Genomic DNA, 18,047 nt, shown 5'->3' on the forward strand with positions numbered 1-18,047 from the left:
GCCAGTCCATGATCACTTCTAAAATTCCTGGGCGACTGGGGTTTCCTATGCGAGCCCGTTGTGTGATCAGTGCGATCCACTTACTCCACGTGGCGTCAGTTGCGTGATGTGTAGAGGAGACCCTCCCTTTGAACATCCAGCCCAGCACTGGCAGTCGGGGTGCTAAGAAGAGCTGTGTCTCAGTACCAACCACTTCTGAGGCGGCTCGAACTCCTTCATACGCTGCCAATATCTCTTTTTCAGTTGGAGTATAGCGAGCCTCGGATCCTCGATATCCTCGACTCCAAAACCCCAGGGGTCGGCCTCGGGTCTCCCCAGGTGCTTTCTGCCAAAGGCTCCAGGTAGGGCCATTCTCCCCAGCTGCAGTATAGAGCACATTTTTAACATCGTATCCTGTCCAGACTGGTCCAAGGGCTACTGCATGAACAATCTCCCATTTAATTTGTTCAAAGGCTTGTTGTTGTTCAGGGCCCCATTTAAAATCGTTCTTCTTCCAGGTCACTTGATAGAGAGGGCTTACAATCAAACTGTAATTTGGAATATGCATTCTCCAAAACCCCACGACACCTAAGAAGGCCTGTGTGTCCTTTTTATTAGTTGGTGGAGACATAGCTGCTGTTTTGTTAATCACGTCCATTGGGATCTGACGACGTCCATCTTGCCATTTTATTCCCAAAAACTGGATCTCCTGTGCAGGTCCCTTGACCTCACTTTCTTTTATGGCAAAACCGGCTTTCAGAAGGATTTGGATTATTTTCTTCCCTTTCTCAAAGACTTCTTCTGCTGTGTTGCCCCATACGATGATGTCATCAATGTATTGCAGGTGTTCCGGAGCTTCACCTTTTTCCAGTGCAGTCTGGATTAGTCCACGGGAAATGGTGGGGCTGTGTTTCCACCCCTGGGGCAATCGATTCCAAGCGTACTGGACACCCCTCCAAGTAAAGGCAAATTGTGGACGACACTCTGCTGCCAGAGGGATTGAGAAAAACGCATTAGCAATGTCAATTGTGGCATACCACTTGGCTGCCTTTGACTCTAAGCTCGTATTGAAGTTCCAGCATATCTGGAATGGCAGCACTCAGCGGTGGCGTAACTTCATTCAGGCCACGATAGTCAACTGTTAGTCTCCACTCCCCATTAGACTTTCGCACTGGCCATATGGGACTATTAAGGGGTGAGCGAGTTTTGCCGATCACTCCTTGGCTCTCCAGTTGGCGAATCAACTTGTGGATGGGAATCAGAGAGTCTCGGTTGGTGCGATATTGCCGCCGGTGCACCGTCGTGGTAGCAATTGGCACTTGTTGTTCTTCAACCTTCAGCAACCCCACAATCGAAGGGTCTTGAGAGAGACCAGGCAGGGTAGACAGCTGTTCAGTGCCCTCCGTCTCCAAGGCAGCTATACCGAAAGCCCATCGATACCCCTTCGGGTCCTTGAAATACCCCCTCCTGAGATAGTCTATGCCAAGGATACACGGAGCCTCTGGACCAGTCACAATGGGGTGTTTCTGCCATTCATTTCCAGTTAGGCTTACTTCAGCTTCCAATACGGTTAACTCTTGGGATCCTCCTGTCACACCAGAAATACAAATGGATTCTGTCCCTTTATAACCTGATGGCATTAGAGTGCACTGTGCGCCGGTGTCTACTAGAGCCTTATACTCCTGTGGGTCTGACGTGCCAGGCCATCAAATCCACACAGTCCAGTAGACCCAGTTATCCCTTTTCTCCACCTGGCTGGAGGCAGGGCCCCTCTAATTCTGGTCAGAGTATTCAGTATTCACTTCTCGTAAAATTGGCTCAGAATTCCCTTCAAGGGGATCGGAAATAAAATCAGCCCTTCTACTCTGTTTGGAAACTGGAGCGGCATTTTTCCTGGTAGAATCCCCTTTTGTGGTGGTTTTTCCTCCCAGCTCACGTACCCGTGCATTTAGGACCGAGGTAGGTTTTCCGTCCCATTTCCTCATGTCCTTTCCATGATCACATAGGTAAAACCACAGGGCACCTCGTGGTGTGTACCTTCTATATTCTCTCTCTTGGTCAGAGGAACGCTCACTCCTAATAGCTGAGACATTGGTCCTTACAAGTGCGGAGTAGGACATATCCTCTTTGAATTGCTGGAAATCCTCGGACAGCTTCTCCACAGCTGAAATGCAGGCTTGTAGGGAGGAAGAGAGATTTTCTTCATATTGACGGAGTTGGCGAGCCACTTCATCCACTGTCGGTGCCTCTTCGTCTTTCCAGGTCATTATTGCCAATGTGTTGGCATAGGACGATGGTGAGCTCCGTACAAACTTCCGCCACATGGGTCGTGTGCATTGGACTTCGTCTGGATCTTTGGGTAATTGTGGGTTGTCCGGGTCATGATGAGTCGTCTCTAGCACAGCTAATTCCCTCAGATATTGGATACCTTTTTCCATGGTGGCCCACTTGCTTGATTGACATGTAACATCTTCCTTAAAGGGGTACCTTTCTTTCACACTTGACAGGAGTTGCCTCCAGAGGCTGATAGCTTGTGTCCCTCTTCCAATTGCCTTGTCAATGCCACCTTCCCTGGCAAGCGATCCCAGCTGCTTGGCTTCCCTACCTTCTAATTCCAAGCTATTAGCCCCATTGTCCCAGCATCGGAGGAGCCAGGTGATAATATGCTCACCTATACGGCGGCCAAAATCGTTTCGCGTATCCCGCAGCTCACTCAAGGATAGGGACTGAGTTATTACCTCTGGTTCTGCCTCTTCCTCTGGTTCCCGTGATGACCCTGGTTCACCTTCATCCTTCGCTAAGCGAACTGATTTTTTTGTATATTTCTTTTTCTGTACGGGGGCAACTGATACTGGTGCAGGTTGGTCCACTGGTTCAGTTGCAGTATCGCTCGCTGGGTTTTGGATAACTGCAGTGTCTGTCGCCGAGGTTTGGGTAGCAGCAGTGCTCGTTGCTGGGGCTGGAGGGACCGCAGTGCCCATTGCCAAGGTTTGGGTAGCTGCTGTGCTCATTGCCGGGGGCTGGAGGGGCTGCAGTGCCTGTTGTTGAGGTTTGGGTAGCCAGAGTTCTCGTCACCAGGGCTGGAGGAGGGGTCACGGTGCCTGTCACCAAGGTCTGGGTGCCTGCAATGCTCCTTGCCGGGCCTGGAGTGGCTGCAGTGCCCGTTGCCAAGGTTTGGGTGGCCGTGGTGCTCATTGTTTTGTTGTTAGGTCCAGAGACGTTCTGTTCCCCTTGAGGGTACTGAGTGGTGTCGAACAGGGCTCGATAGGCATGGGCCAGGCCCCAGCACGTTGCAGTGATTTGTATCTCTCTGGAGCTGCTGGGGTGACAACATATTTCCAAATATTTTACTAGTTCTTCTGGATTCTGCACTTGTTCAGGGGTGAATTTCCAAAACATTGGAGGTGCCCACTTTTCTAGGTACTTGCCCATACTACCCCACACACCCTGCCACTCATAATTATCCAGCCTTGGGGCAGATCTCTGGGGGATCTTCTTAAGTAGTTGTTTAACCCTAAATGAGAGCTGAACCACATTCAGAAGTATGCTAATTCCTAGCAGTAGGGCTAGGACCGTGCTAGTCCCGACATCCCAGGAGTATTCAAATTTTTCAAAATTCTCAAACACCATTGTAACTGGACTGAAGGAGAAAGGAGAGGGGAAGAAAGGTACCCCATCCATAGACTGGTTTTCCATGGAGGAAAGGTAAATGGTATAATTATTAATAGTTTCCCACAGATGGCTCCCGCAGTATAAAGGTGACAATGCTAAGTGCAAATACCGGATTAATCCCACAGCCGATGACTTTATCATACCATAAACCAGTGTTATACAATACATCAAAGCGAAAACCTTAATCCACCTCCCATGGCTGATAAGCAGCAGAAGAGGAACTACATACAGCAAGCGAGGTGATACATAACAGAACTTTAAAAACCAGAGCAACAACTCTTAAGAATACATAAATCAATATAATGAAAGCTTAGAACAAATTTGTTTTAACAAGCTCTGGTCAGGTTTGTCGTTATCTCAACCCTTCATGCCCCACGTTGGGCGCCAAAATGGACTGTCGTGGTTTAACCCCAGCCAGCAACTAAGCACCATGCAGCCGCTCACTCACTTCCCCCCCATCCAGTGGGATGGGGGATAAAATCGGGAAATAGAAGTAAAACTTGTGGGTTGAGATAAGAACGGTTTAATAGAACAGAAAAGAAGAAACTAATAATGATAATGATAACACTAATAAAATGACAACAGTAGTAATAAAAGGATTGGAATGTACAAATGATGCGCAGGGCAATTGCTCACCACCCGCAGACCGACACCCAGCTAGTGCCCGAGCGGCGATTCCCCACCCCCACTCCCCCCAGTTCCTATACTAGATGGGACGTCCCATGGTATGGAATACCCCTTTGGCCAGTTTGGGTCAGGTGCCCTGGTTGTGTCCTGTGTCAACTTCCTGTGCCCTGGCTGGGCATGAGAAGCTGAAAAATCCTTGACTATCGTCTAAACATTACTTAGCAACAACTCAAAACATCAGTGTGTTATCAACATTCTTCGCATACTGAACTCAGAACATAGCACTGTACCAGCTACTAGGAAGACAGTTAACTCTATCCCAGCTGAAACCAGGACACCCTGGGTGGCAGGAGGACTGTGGTCTGGCTGGTATGCTGAAGAGTTAGAAAAACACATGTTCTGGGCTGCATCCAGCAGTTTAGGATGGAGGCCATCAAACTGCGACCTTAACCACCCTGTCTTGTGGACTGAGAGTGTGTCTTGCAGACCTATGTGACGCTCTCCTTGTTTGTATGTGGAAAAGTAGGAAGGGTGCTGGCATGACACCTTCCTCCCCAGAAGCCTGTGGGTTGGTTGGGGACCAGAGAGGCCTGTCTGCCCTTGGTCTTGTGCCAGGGAGGAAGTGAAGTGGGAGGTGTTGGATGAAGGTTGTGGCTGTAGTATCTTTTCTCCAGTAGTGCAGGCAAAACAGCTGGCACCCATATGACTCTGAACCAGCTATGCTTGCAGTACTAAGTCTAATGGACCAGATTTCGAATTGGCATGCTCTGCTGAAGTCAGCACAAGTATGTCAATATTTCACAGTGGCAGAACTGGCTTGTTTTTCTTCTCTTTCAGGTGCATCTGGGCTTTTGGACCACATGTCCAGACCCTACTCACTCAAATAATTCAAAGCCTGAGATTGTGAATATACAGAAATAGGTGCTCTTTTTAAGGGCCACTTTGTTTTTCATTGTCTGAGATTACATATAATGTATAAAAATGCAGAGTTTAAAAAGCAGCAGTTCTCTGAGTGATAGCAAATGTTTGAGTTAATGTTCTACCGAACACCAGATGTGAAACCCAGAGGGAGGGCCAGAAAAATATTTGAGGGAGTATCTGAGGAAGTAGTTCTTATTGACACCAGCAGCTCCCAAATGCTAGTTAGTTAACCAAGTAAGTGTTTGTGGGTTGTTTTTTAATGACTAATTCTATTACCAGCAATGTCTTCAGGAAAAAACAGCAAATGGCAGGAACAGGTGGTATACAACTTTTTTAAGAGGAAACAACATATTGTAGAATTGCAAGCATCTGCTTCTACTTAATGTTCAATCTTCAAACACTCTGTGATGCAGTTCATTTATGTGGAATAAATTACTAGACCAGCTAGTGGGCCTTTACAATACTTGGGTCTTTTTGTTGTTTTTTTTGTTTGTTCGTTTGTTTGTTTGTTTTTTTAAATCTTTATTTTAGTAATTTGATGGGGTAAAAACATACCCTTTGTTACCTCCTGCATGCCATACCAGGAGGCTGGGAGGCAGTAGGATAATAACAATTTTGATTAGATCCTTCTCCATAGCAATGAGTAGGAGTTTTGCTCTTGACTCCAATGGGAGTAGGAGCCAGGCCCTTACTTTGTAATACAGCAGTGATATTTTCTGAGATGCTATTAAAGAAGAGATGTTATGCCCTTTAATTCTCACCTGAAAAGTTTAAATTAAGCAAGACCAGTCTCTTTGGAGAGAGAAGACCTCTTTTATGAGGTTATCTGATATGGCAGGAAAAACAGGCAAGCTTGCAGGTGTGTGGTGAAGACCTGGATAAAAATTTCTATTTCCGACAGCTTTTCTTGTGGTGTTTTTGTGTTTGTGTTCTGCCACCCCCCCTCCGCTGTAGGATATGTTATTGCTATCTACAAGGTTTGCTTCACTTACAGCCTTTGAGCATAGTGGCTGTAATGCCTTTATGACTTGAGTATCTTTTGTTATTGGTACGGAGAAAGCAGTGTGTAGCACTCTGAAAGAGAAGCTTTTCTATTACTTGCAGTCCCGAGTCATATCCTGTTCATAGATTTTAATTTCTGTTCCTTATATCCTCACATGTTTCTGGAACCATTACTACTCAACAGGTGGTATGTCAAGAGTCCTTCCTTTCTCCCATAAAGCCAATTGTATTTTTTTTTCCACTGGTACCAGTAACAACAGAACCAGGGTTGAAGCTATTCTATCTATAGGGCAGTATGTAGGGTCTCACTGCAGCTCTGCCTAAAGGGAATGTCAGATTTTCCATGTGGCCAGGTTTGTAAGAGAAAAGGTATGACATCCTGAGAGAAAAGAGATTGCAGTCATAGGAGGAATTGTTTATTTTTCTTCCAGCTCCTAACTGCTGCAGGCATAAACATGCCTCATTATCTAAAGGCACTACAGTATCTCTTTTAGTGTTGCTTCTCACCTTGGAAGCATATGGGATTAACGGGAGCCATTCACCAAATTCTTGATTTTCAGACTTCGAAATGCGGGTTGTAGAATTCAGTTCATTTGTCTGAGCTTCAATTCATTTGTCTGAGCAATGTATAAAGGCAGTAGTTATTTCACTTTAAAAGTTCATGTGAAACTACACTGGTTTTGCTTGGAACTGATTTGCCTTTTTACTGTTATAATCATCTGGTTTTACTGTATGAACGAAACACATAACACTTTTTAGGATACACAAATCATACGTCTTCTGTTACCTCTTCTCTGGATTCTGAAATGACTTTGTGAAGCCATTGGGTTTATAATTCCTAGTCTGCTTAGGACCAGTGTTTCAAATCCTGATGAAATCAAGTTAGCCCTGTGCTTCTAGGGAGCGCAGTCTGATTCAGTGTGGGGAGTTTTAGCCTAGGAGTTGAGAGAGTTGGGCATGAGTGGGATCTTATAATGTTTTGATCCTGACCAAAAAAGAAGAAAATACTTGTTTAGAGGTCCATGTCACTGTTGTCCTTATTTAACCACTGTTGCACAGGGGACTGTTTACACTTTGCTGTTTTTCTCCTATAAATAGGTTTATAATCCAAATGCTGTACAACACGGTGCTTTGCATTGCTAGACATTGATATAAATGCCGTTATCTCGCACTTTGATGCTGCGGTGGTGGTTGCTTTGAGCTGAGGCTTCCAAAGGCCCCTCTTCTGAACAAGAGTCGAGGGCAATTGTGTGGCTGAAAACGTGAAAACCTCAACCCTCAGTTTTTTAAGTGCGGTCCTAGGAGAGATGTGACTGTGGCACAGAATTGTAGGCAAGAATTCAACTGATTCATGTGCTTTTAGCTGAGCTGTCGCACTCAGACTGCTCTTTCCAACTATTTGAATGAAAAAGCTCAGGGCTAGGGAAGCTAAGTGCATCGCAGTGGTGCTGCATTTGAAATCCAGAACTTTATAAGCTTCTGTTGATTATTTTTTTTTTCCTTGAGGTACCTGCTGAACTAAATAATGATCTTCCTATAGAGAAGGTTATGGGAATATGTGCAATGGGGATAGGAGCCAGGTGGGGGGCAAGGCTCTGTGTGGTTGAATGTTTGCATTGGGGAAAGGCTTTTGGACCTGGGGCTGGTTTGGAAAAAACACCCGTCAGGGAATGGTGCCTTCCCAAAAATTCTTGCTATGGAGGTGGGATGGAAAGTGAATGGAAAGGTGCAGGGGTTGATTGTTTCCAGAAACAAACCTGCATTGAGTCACAAATGAGTTTGTGGGTAGAGGGAAGCCCATGTTCCCCAGTAGTGTACAGCCTTGTGTCTTTGCCCACCCTATGACTGGGGGGCCAAGTTTAGGAGCCAGAAAAAATGCCTGTTACTCTTTTGTAAGGGTGTTTAGTTCCAGAGCTGAGGCAGACAGAGGGTGAAGGAAGAGCCTCCTTGGAGATCCATTCCTGAAGTATGAAGGGAGCATTAGTATCTCTAGTTCGCGTGCAAGGGAATGAGGCATGTCTCAAGACATTAATATTATCTGCAGACAGTAGGCAAGTCTGTGGCCCAGCCAGGATCAGACTTCAGTCTCCTGAGCCTCATGCAGTGCTTTGTTGTCGCATCCATCAAAATGCCTGTTTCCACTGTACATCTTAATTAACAGCTTATCCTGAGCTAACAACTAAGAAATAGCTCCATAGTGTAAACAGTAACAGTATGGACAGATACGTGTATAAACTTACATTTTGTTTCTAATTAGAACAGGGGTGCGTGCATCTGAGGCACGTTACAATGTACTCAGAAGGAAAAAACATGGACCCCAACCCATCAAGTAGGAAACTATTGCTTTGGATGAAAAGCTCTTACTTTTCTCAAGTAAATACAAAGGCAAGTTTCATATGTGAGCTGTGGGAGCTGATCTAGAAAGCTTGGACTTGTAAATACAATTCTAACTGATTCTGCCAGTATTTTTGTATTAACAATTATGCATTTTCATGATAAGCAAGAGCTGAGACTGAAGAGTGCTGTGCTTAAGCTCTTCACGTCAGAATGCAATTGTGCATTTTGTGTTTGTGCTAGAAAGCTTGAAGCATCAGGGCCAGATGCTTATTTATCTCTGAAATTGCTGTAGCTCCATTGATTTCAACAGACTTACACCCACATGCATTTATAACAGCCAGCAAACAGGCTCTTGAGTCTGAGAAAGGTGCCATGAAGATACCAAGCAACATCTGTAACATGGCAACAGGAAAGCCTCTACGCTGTTCTCATTACTTCTGGTCTCAGAGGTTGGCAGTAATAGTGAGCACATGGTGGAGGGTTTGCCTTCTTTTTGGTCAGGCTAGTCAAATTGGGAGCGTAATTCCTACCAAATTTAAAACAATAGCCAGTTATGGTGGTGGTGTGAGGACCCAGCTTTGAGGAACCTCAGCTTTGGTTCAGTGTGAAGGGTTGGGAAGGCATTACACAGCAGCATGTCTCCATGATTTCTTCTTGTTTTCCATGTGATTAACGCTTCCCCTATGTGAAGTCTGGCCTTCCTGAATCCATCAGAAACTTTGCCAGCAGGGTCTGTCTGGTGTCTTTCTTTTCCCCTTCCAGGCCCTCTGGAGTGCTGTTGCAGGCTGTGTGGGCAGCAGAAGCCCCAGGCTGCCATCCAATGGCAGGCCCTTTGGCTTTGCTGAGTTGCCTGGGGATAAAAAGGAAGTGTCTTATGCGCACAGCAGAGAAAGAGGTACTGGGGCTGGGAAAATAATTGCGGACCATGAGCAGTGATTATGTATTCCTTGGGATCAGCATCTCTGCCGGTGTTAATCAGCATTGAGGCCTGAGTTCAGTGTAGCACCTGCTGCTGTGGCTGCTTTTTACCCGCTGTCAGGTGTCTCACAGTCTTATGCAAATAAACCATTTAAGAAAATGAATTACTTGGATCAAGCCATTCTGAAAAGAACAGCACCAGATCCTGTACAAGCCAGACAGACACCTGAAAGATGTCCTATATTTACACAGAATGTAGCAATTAGGTTTTCCCTTGGAATCTTTTGTGTTTTTCATATTGTTTGCCTATTATTTCTGCAAGGGCAGAGAGGGAGGTAGCGTGAGTGTCGTAACTACTGCCTGTAATTATGCAGCCAAAAGCAACAGGAAAAAAAGCCTTCTGGGTCTTTTCTACATCCTGGGATTTATTAGGCGTCTCATGTGCTGACAGAACAAGATGTAAAATTGCTTTCAGTGTTCATCTGTTACTGTGTGAGATGGAAGAAGCAAGTCTCACAGAAGTACTGTAGTGCAGGAACTTGGCTTGTTTGTTTCTGCCCATCATGGGCAATCCCTCCCTTTTTTAAATGGCTTTCAGGTCTCGCTGTAAATAGACAAAAGTGATTCTGTTTTTACAAGTGCAGTACAGGGGAGAGCACCTTTCATTTAGAGGATATTATAAACAAAATTTAGAGCTGGGTTTTGAAGTGTTTGGTCTGTTTCTACAGCACTGCTGATCATTAACAAATAATAAAATAATTTGCAGTTTGGAGAAATCCTGTAACCTATTTGTTCCTGTGGGGAAATGTACTTTAATTGTGTTTTTTGGGGTAACTGCAATCATTTGAAAGAAAAAAGGTAAAGGAAAAGATAGTGTGTTCTGCTGCACCTCCCCTGAAACAGCTCTGTATTTTCTTGGCTACTGTAATGAAGTAAAAACCTTCACTCAGGAAGATGCTGAAAACAAATGTGCAAACAGAAGCCACTTAGCGGTCATCCTACCCAGCTCCCCGCTAGGACCTGATGGATGAACTTGCACTGCTTAAGTCCTTGTATCACTCCTGGCTGGAAAGGCCAGAGAGCAATCAAAAAGAAATGGGGGAGTCCTGCAGACTGTGCTCCTGTTGGTGGGAGGGCATGACTGTTGGGACCCCTGGCTGTATCACATAGTTGCAGTGAAAGCAGCAGGTTTAAAGCTGGGTGGGCCTTGCAGCCTGTTCACTGAGGCAAGAAGGTTCAAATTCAACTGAGCAGTACATGGAGGCCTGCCTGGTTGGAGACCCATGGGTTTCACGGGGGATGTGCTGTTTAGACCCTGCAGGTTGCCTGGACAAGCTGTGTGCTGGGTAAGTTTATTTGGGGTAGGGGCAAACTCTGATTTATTTTTTTTTTTTTTAGATGGAAGTCAGGAGCAGGAAGTCTGTTTCCTTCATGCTAACTTCACCCATCCTTCCTCAGAGAGTCCTTATGGCTGTGAAAAGAGCGAAAGCCCTGACTGGCACAGGGGGGCTGCTATTGTGGAAGTGTCTCTTGTATTCCCAGTTGAAAAGATGAAGTTTGAAGATACAAGCACTCTGTTTTGGGAGCAGTATTTGTGTGACGGTTCACAGACACTGGCCACTGATGTAGTTGGTGCAGTCTTTTTTAAACTGTAATCTCTTTGGGCGTATTCAATGTGAATGTTCTGCTGTCTGCTGCTTTAGCTCAAGCATGTCAGGCAGTCGTGTCACCTCCCTATTGTGACCAGCCTTATTGTAGGCTTTTGGAGTGCTTCTTTCCTGCTGTGCAACCTCAATGACTATCTGCCCATAAGCAACATGTTAAGGGCTGCCTTAAGAAGGTTCCTGTTCCGTACAGTGTTTCTAGAAGCTACTTTCTCCAGCCTGTGTCTGGTGACACTGACATCACAAAGATGTAGGATCTTAGACCTCTTCTCCAAGTGAACAGGTTTTGTATTTTGCTGTACTTCACCTTAGTTATGGAAGAAGAGAGCCATGGGAGACACTAAGGGTAGTAACTTGCCTGTCTGGTACATGTTTTGCAGGTAAGAAATGAAGCTGAAGGTTAAGCAGCTCTTGTGGAGGTTACAGAGTATATTTGCAGAAGAAGCAATCTGCATTGCATTTTTAATCTTTAGAATTAGTGTCAGTGCAGAAGAGAGTAGGCAAGCCACAGACAACTTTATTGTGCTTATGAATCATGTGCCTGAGCACAGCAACTGTGATTTGTGGGTTCGAGGCATTTTTAAAGTGCATGACTTTGTGGATAAAACTTGCTCTTACAAGGGGGGGGAAAAAAAAGGCAGAGGGACATTTAGACAAAGTGGAGTGACTGAGAGCTGGTCCAGAAGTTTTCAAAAAGCAGTGGGGTATTTTTCTGTTTTAAACATTTGTTTAGAGTCTTTGAGCAGGAAAACCCAAGCTTAGCCCTACAGGTCTGGAAAGGCCCTGCTGGCCTGTCTGTAAATCTTGTGTTTCCCCCTTGCACAGAGCCCTGTGGAGGCCTTTGGAGTTGGAGCAGAGGGCAGCATTTTGCAGAACCTTATACCAGAGAGGGCAACGTGACTCAGCCCTGCAGCCAGGTCAGTGTAGCTGAACCCTTGCTGTAAGACTGAGGGGGTGGTCAGTATGTCCTTCTCTGTAATGGTGCAGAGTAGACACTGCCCTGCCTGTTAGGCTGTATCTGCCTCAATCAGAAAGCAGTATTACCTTCCTATAATTAGCTTTACACAGCAGTTGGAAGTTGGGATTCAGGTATAGGTTCAGCAGTGGCATATGTGGAATCGGAAGATGTGGGGAAGTGGGGTGAAAGTGAGTTTTGCATTTGCAGGTGCAGACATAATGAAAAGATTCTCAGGAGATGTTAGCCCACAGTGTGTTTTTTCATACCAGCTTTCACAAGAGCAACAGATCTCAGGAGGCTGTCGTCTACCTTAGCAGTCTGAAAATAGACCCTCTGAGCAGGGTATAGGCAAAGGTGATGCTACTGTGCTAATGAAAGGGCTTAGGACCGGGTCTGGTCAGATTGCTCCTGGCCTGTTCTCCAGGCAGATTGAACAAAATATTTTAACTGTGAAATAAATCCATGTTCCTGAGAAGTAGCCTGTAAAACGTCAGTGCTTGCATTTCTAGAAAGGCTACTTTCTTCAGGTCCAATTGATTTCCTCTGCAAATATGGTACCTACTTTTGTAGGGTTACGTGAACTCTGTGTGTCTCAATATATGTGCTGGTAGGCTCTTTGCATGGGAGCTGTCACCTTTACCACTTTGATTTAAAACTGTCTTTGATTCTCCTGTTTAATACTTGCCCTCCTCTGGAGATGTTTTCTGATCTCCACTTGATTATAAAGTATGCTGCAGACCCTCTTCTCCACTGGTGACCAATGGATGCGTATATTGGTGAGTTGTGGGGAGGTGGGTGCTATGCTTGCCTCTGAGCACATCCCCTGTTGCAGAGACCAGTCTGTGTATTTTATGGGGCACTGTGTCTCTCCACAGAGCCCCTGTGATTGTGTGTCTCGTCTCGGTCTTGCATAATGTGATTGTGCTGTGTTGTGCTAGGTCATGCTTTTAAACTGCAGGACTTTTGAGTGCTGATTGCAAACTGAACAGGAAAGATTGCTTGGATTATCAGCAGGAAAACAGTACAAGGCATGACCTTTCTTCTGTTCCTTGGGGCAGAGCTGAGATTTTTGTAGCATTCTGCTTTGACACAAATTGGTAAATAGCAGGGATGTTCTTATCTGTAACAGGTTAGCTGCAGAGGTGTCCATAGGCTTCCTAGGTGCTGAAGGAGATGGTGTGGAAAAGATATTAAATGGAGATAAGAACTTAAAAAAAAAAAAAAGTCATGCGGAGATGCGGGAATAGTTTATTCAGGCAGGAATAACAAAATCTAGGAAAATTATGCCAAATCAAGCTGTGCAAATGAAAATTTTGCCTGAGTGCAGATCACAGGCTGTGATTATTTACCATCATGAGGTTAGATTGGGGATAGTGTAAGCTGCAGGGAGTGCAGCAGCTGGGAAATAAAAATGACCATAAGGTCAGTGCTCAGAGCCAGGTAAATGAACCATGCTGTAGGACAGGACAGGGGCAGTGCCAGAGCTCCCTGTAGATGTGATTCCAGAGGTGATGTATTCTGGTGTCATCCTTGACAAGGAGAAACGGGACTGACAGTGACTGGCTATTCCTTATGTGCTTGTTTGAATTCATGGGGAATTTGCTGTGATAAACTTAGTACAGTATGGCCTGCATGTAAAAAAACAGTGAAAAACTTCAGGACTCTGTCATGACCTTTGTTTTTAACAGTTTTCATACTTTACAGTACCTTGTAGTGTCTCTATAGCCATGTATGATATAGGAGCAAAGAAAACTTGCCCCTTTGAGTGAGGGGGTGTCTAGCAAACATAAGCTTTGCAAGGGTCTGGGAAGAGTCTCTGACCTGCCTCCAGATGGGCAGCGTGCAAAATCATTTTGAAGGCTTTTTAGTAGAGAGAGGCACTACATTCATCCCCACCTTTTGCAAAAGCATGTCTTCATGTACGTGGGAACGATGCTGGTTTCAGGTATTAAATGCTGGTGGAGAACAAAGGGAGAGGCAGTGTCTTAAACGTCTAGAACCTTAAATTGTCTTGTAGTAAAAGTAACTTTCAGATCCCCTTTTCTGTTTGCTAGCTGCTGGAAGGTAGATTTCCATTATCAAACATGATTATGACCTGAGTATTTCCCCTGAGCTTTCAATATCAATTTCATGGCAAGTATTGGGGAAAAACACAGTTCTACATGTTGTGGGATACTTCTTTGAAATGTTTTTCTTTTAAAATATAAATGGAAAAAGATACTTGTTAGAGAAATATAAGAGCAGTTGGTGCATGATTGTATTATGAAGGATCTAAAATAGGCATAACAGTGGTCTTAAAACCCAACTTCTGAATTATTGTAGTTTTAGACCATTACATAATTCTGGGAGTGAGTACTGGGAGGTGACAGTAATGCCACATCTGGCCTGTACATTCTTGCAGGGAATCCGACAACTTATCTAGACTTCCTAGACCAGATGTTTTATGTGTTACATGTTTAAATTTTGCAGTTTCATAAAACTTCTTCCCCAGACCAATCTTTTCATATGATCTAAATTTTGGCCTTCATATCCGTGGCTGCAGCCCAGCTAACTTCTGTAATTTAGCACCATTGCTGGTCCTTCATGGTTCTGCTGGCTGTGCAAAAGCCAAACTCTGCTGCAGTGCTGGATTTGCGGTGCAGTGATGGGAGCCTTTGGGGCAGAAGGTGCTGGTTAGCATGTGTATGGGGGGCAGAATGTGGTCCTTAAGCAGTACAGAAAAAAGATGCTGGGGATGGGGGAGTTATATAGTCCACGCTGGTGAATAGCTTTTCTAGGAATGATAATTTTGAGCCACATAATGGAAATAATAGAACCGGCATAAAAAAATGGGTCAATGAGGTGATGGAAGCTCAGCAAGTGGTGGAAAACAGTCCTAGCTTTTCTTGCTCTTTATTAGTGTGATATCAGGATTGATCCAAAGTCTGCTGTGCATGTAGACGGACTCTGTAACCACAACTTTGAGCACTGTGAATACAGGGCAGAGCACAGTATAACATCTCTGTGCGTCAGTCCCATGGCCAACAGAAAGGGAGAATGGCGTTCAGGAGGGCTGTGCTCAAAACCCAGCTCTGCTATTGACTTGCTGGGTGCCCTCAAGCAATATAAAAATAGGGCTAATGATACACTTACCATGCTGCAGAACCCTGGAGCAAGTGTGCTGTTGTTACATGTGTATTAGGAGAGCTGGTTTCATAAACAAAACCAAATTGTCAGTGAATAGTTTGGCATTTTTTGTGAGAAGCCTACAGTTTACTGCTTGCAGAGCACTGAGGAGTAACTAGTAAAAGCTGCTTGAAGTCCTAGCCAGATGATAAAGCCAAATTGTGATTATGATTGCACATCACAAAAGCTGTCTGTTTTGGAGGAGATTTAGCTATTTGTTCATTCATGGCTTAGACCCCATCATGCAACAGCAGCCACATTTGTGCAAACTTTTGCTTGTTCTGTGATAAAGCCACTTATGTTGGCAAGTTAGGAAATGTAGCATTTTTGTATTAAAAGGCCATATGTAAGCTTTGCCTGTAGGTGTAGAGCTGGTTAAGTAATATGCTATTAAGCTCAATTAGAGTGGCAGAGTGGAGATAGGTGTAATACTTCTGAAATGAAACAGCATGTAAAGACCTGAACAAATGAGACATTATTATGAATAATGCTCCCTTATATAAGTAGAACCACTGAAATCAGGGGCCGTACACGTCTGTTTCATGGTGTATCTGTTACTGTTTTGTTGACTTTGCTTTGATGCATTTTGTTGGCTGAAACATTTTAATGTTTTTATTTTAAAATTCAGTAACTGAAACTTGCTATTGCAGTGGATAAAGCATCTTCTGGGATCCTTTCTGCTTTGCTGGTATGGACTGAAAAGGAACAGCATCTCCATTCCCTTTCTCCCTAACCGTACAAGATTGCAAGCTAGGTTGTCCTCTGATAATATGCTTCTTTTGAGAGTGTGTAAAACCATCCTGTCTCTGCATGATCCATGTAATACATGGGAAAAAATTTTCCCATCTAGTAACTGATGAGGGCAATTTCCTGTGAGCCAGCTCTTCTTGTGGTCTCTGGTTTCCAGCCAGTTCTATTTTTACCACCTTTTTCTCCCCCCTATTTAAAAAAAAAAGGATGTTTCCATTTGGCAATCTGTTACTATAATGGTTCTTACACCCAGACAGGCTACAGCTTTAAAAGGCACCAACAAAAGCCATGAAGGTAACGTGTATCCTGATCATATTTAATTAAAAGGTTTTGATCTGCATCATAAAGTGAGCATCAGCTGATGGGAGCAGATGAGAGCAAAGCCTTGGCTGTGCTGGTTATCATTGCTGAGCTAAAGCCAGGTCCAAGTAACTCTGTATTACTGTAGTTAAAATTGTTTTGTTCCTGATTGATGTACCATGTTACTTATGTGAATAAGGATCTGAGAGTACATAAGTAGTTGCAATAGCAGGCCTGATAATTCACCTGGCTCTAGTGAACAAAGCTGGGGAGACTTACCCTGAGCGTGCAAGAGGAATCTAGCAATCTAAAGCCTGGTGTCAGTGAAGGAGGTCTGAATGTATAGGCAGTGAGGAAATGAAAGGAGATCCAAGTAGGAGCGCAGAAGGATGGAGATGTGAGAGGGGAGTCATTTAGAACAGTCACTTTCCATTAAAGTAAATGGAAGTCTTGGCTGCAGTTATAGAAGTATCATGCTGCAAGGCATGTGTGTATTTAAAACCAGTCTCAGTCTGTTTGAACTTTTTCCCAAGACTTTAGGAATCTGGGAGCCTTTCAAAAGACAGTTAATGTCATGCAGGACAGTGGGTTGGAGATATGACTTTATGATGTTACAAATTATGCTTGAAAGGCATTCTGATAGCCAGATTCCTAGAAATACAATAGGAGGAAAGCAAGGTAATGCTGTGACAGTTACTGTTTCACAGATGATACTGTCAGCTTTGGAGTGCTGTGGCCTTACTGGGAGAGACTCGGTCCTTCTTCTGGCATGCTTCCCCCCGCTCCTCGACTTTGCAAATCACATCTTTGGACTGGATCGAGAAAGCTGCACATTCTGCAAGCAAAATGCCAGAAGAATGCAGCATATGCACAGGGCAAAGGGTGGGTTTCCTGACTAAGGGACAGTGGATGTGTATTTCGGTGCTTGCAAACGGTTGCCCTGGTTTGTGCCCACAGTAGGGTAATTAGATATTTGATTAGGAGATGAATATCCCTGCTTTCTCATAGATAATAACAGTTGACAAAAGATGCCAAGGACTTAGTCGCAGGAGTCATTTGGCATCTGAAGCACAGTTTGTACAAGTCAGATCTAGCAACAGTTGCATTTTCCTCCTATTACATTCATGTCTTGAATGGTTGTTGATTATGTTTTAATTGTTTATTAACCTGGCTGCTCTAGGATGAGCACATCTGGTCCTCTGATCTTGGAAAGGGGAAGCATTTGTCAAATTGCCTTCAGGTTTTTTCCCATGGTTTCTGGCTACTGGTCCTTCAAACCACTAAGACACTTGCTAGCTTTCAGTGAACAAATGCTTCTATGTATTTTGAAGAAATAAATTATATTCAGAAAAGTGTGTGCTGAAATGGCCCTTTTTCACGTGAAATGTTGGCAAACTTTTTGTGCTACAATGACAACAGATCATCAGAGTGGCAGATTTGAGAAAACGTGTGACTTCTGCACTCTTGACAAGGTGCTGCCATTGCTTTGAAGCATCACTGCGGGGCAGGGGGGGGAGTGTTTCTGGTCTTCATTAGGCACAGCTGCAGCCTTCACAGCAATAGCATTGGACTCAGGGCTGACATTTTGTTGCAGGAAATCATATGGTTATTGCATGTTATTCTTGAGAGTTGCAACATCATTTTGACTAAACACTGCTAGGGGTAGGCTGGCAGTGGTGTTTGCTGTGAACCATCCTCACTAATAGAAACTATTTGATAGAGAAACAGTAGTTATTAGCAAGATGACATTTCTG

The 18,047-nt window shown here is 44.4% G+C and overlaps 1 protein-coding gene across 8 annotated transcripts in view; it reads left to right on the forward strand.

Moving 5' to 3' along the window:
* MAP2 (microtubule associated protein 2) overlaps positions 1-18,047 on the forward strand; it is a 249,859-nt gene that overhangs the window by 60,307 nt on the left and 171,505 nt on the right. The window lies entirely within an intron of this gene.

This window comes from Haliaeetus albicilla, chromosome 4 (genome assembly GCF_947461875.1).
Source record: "Haliaeetus albicilla chromosome 4, bHalAlb1.1, whole genome shotgun sequence".
Classification (NCBI taxonomy): domain Eukaryota; kingdom Metazoa; phylum Chordata; class Aves; order Accipitriformes; family Accipitridae; genus Haliaeetus; species Haliaeetus albicilla.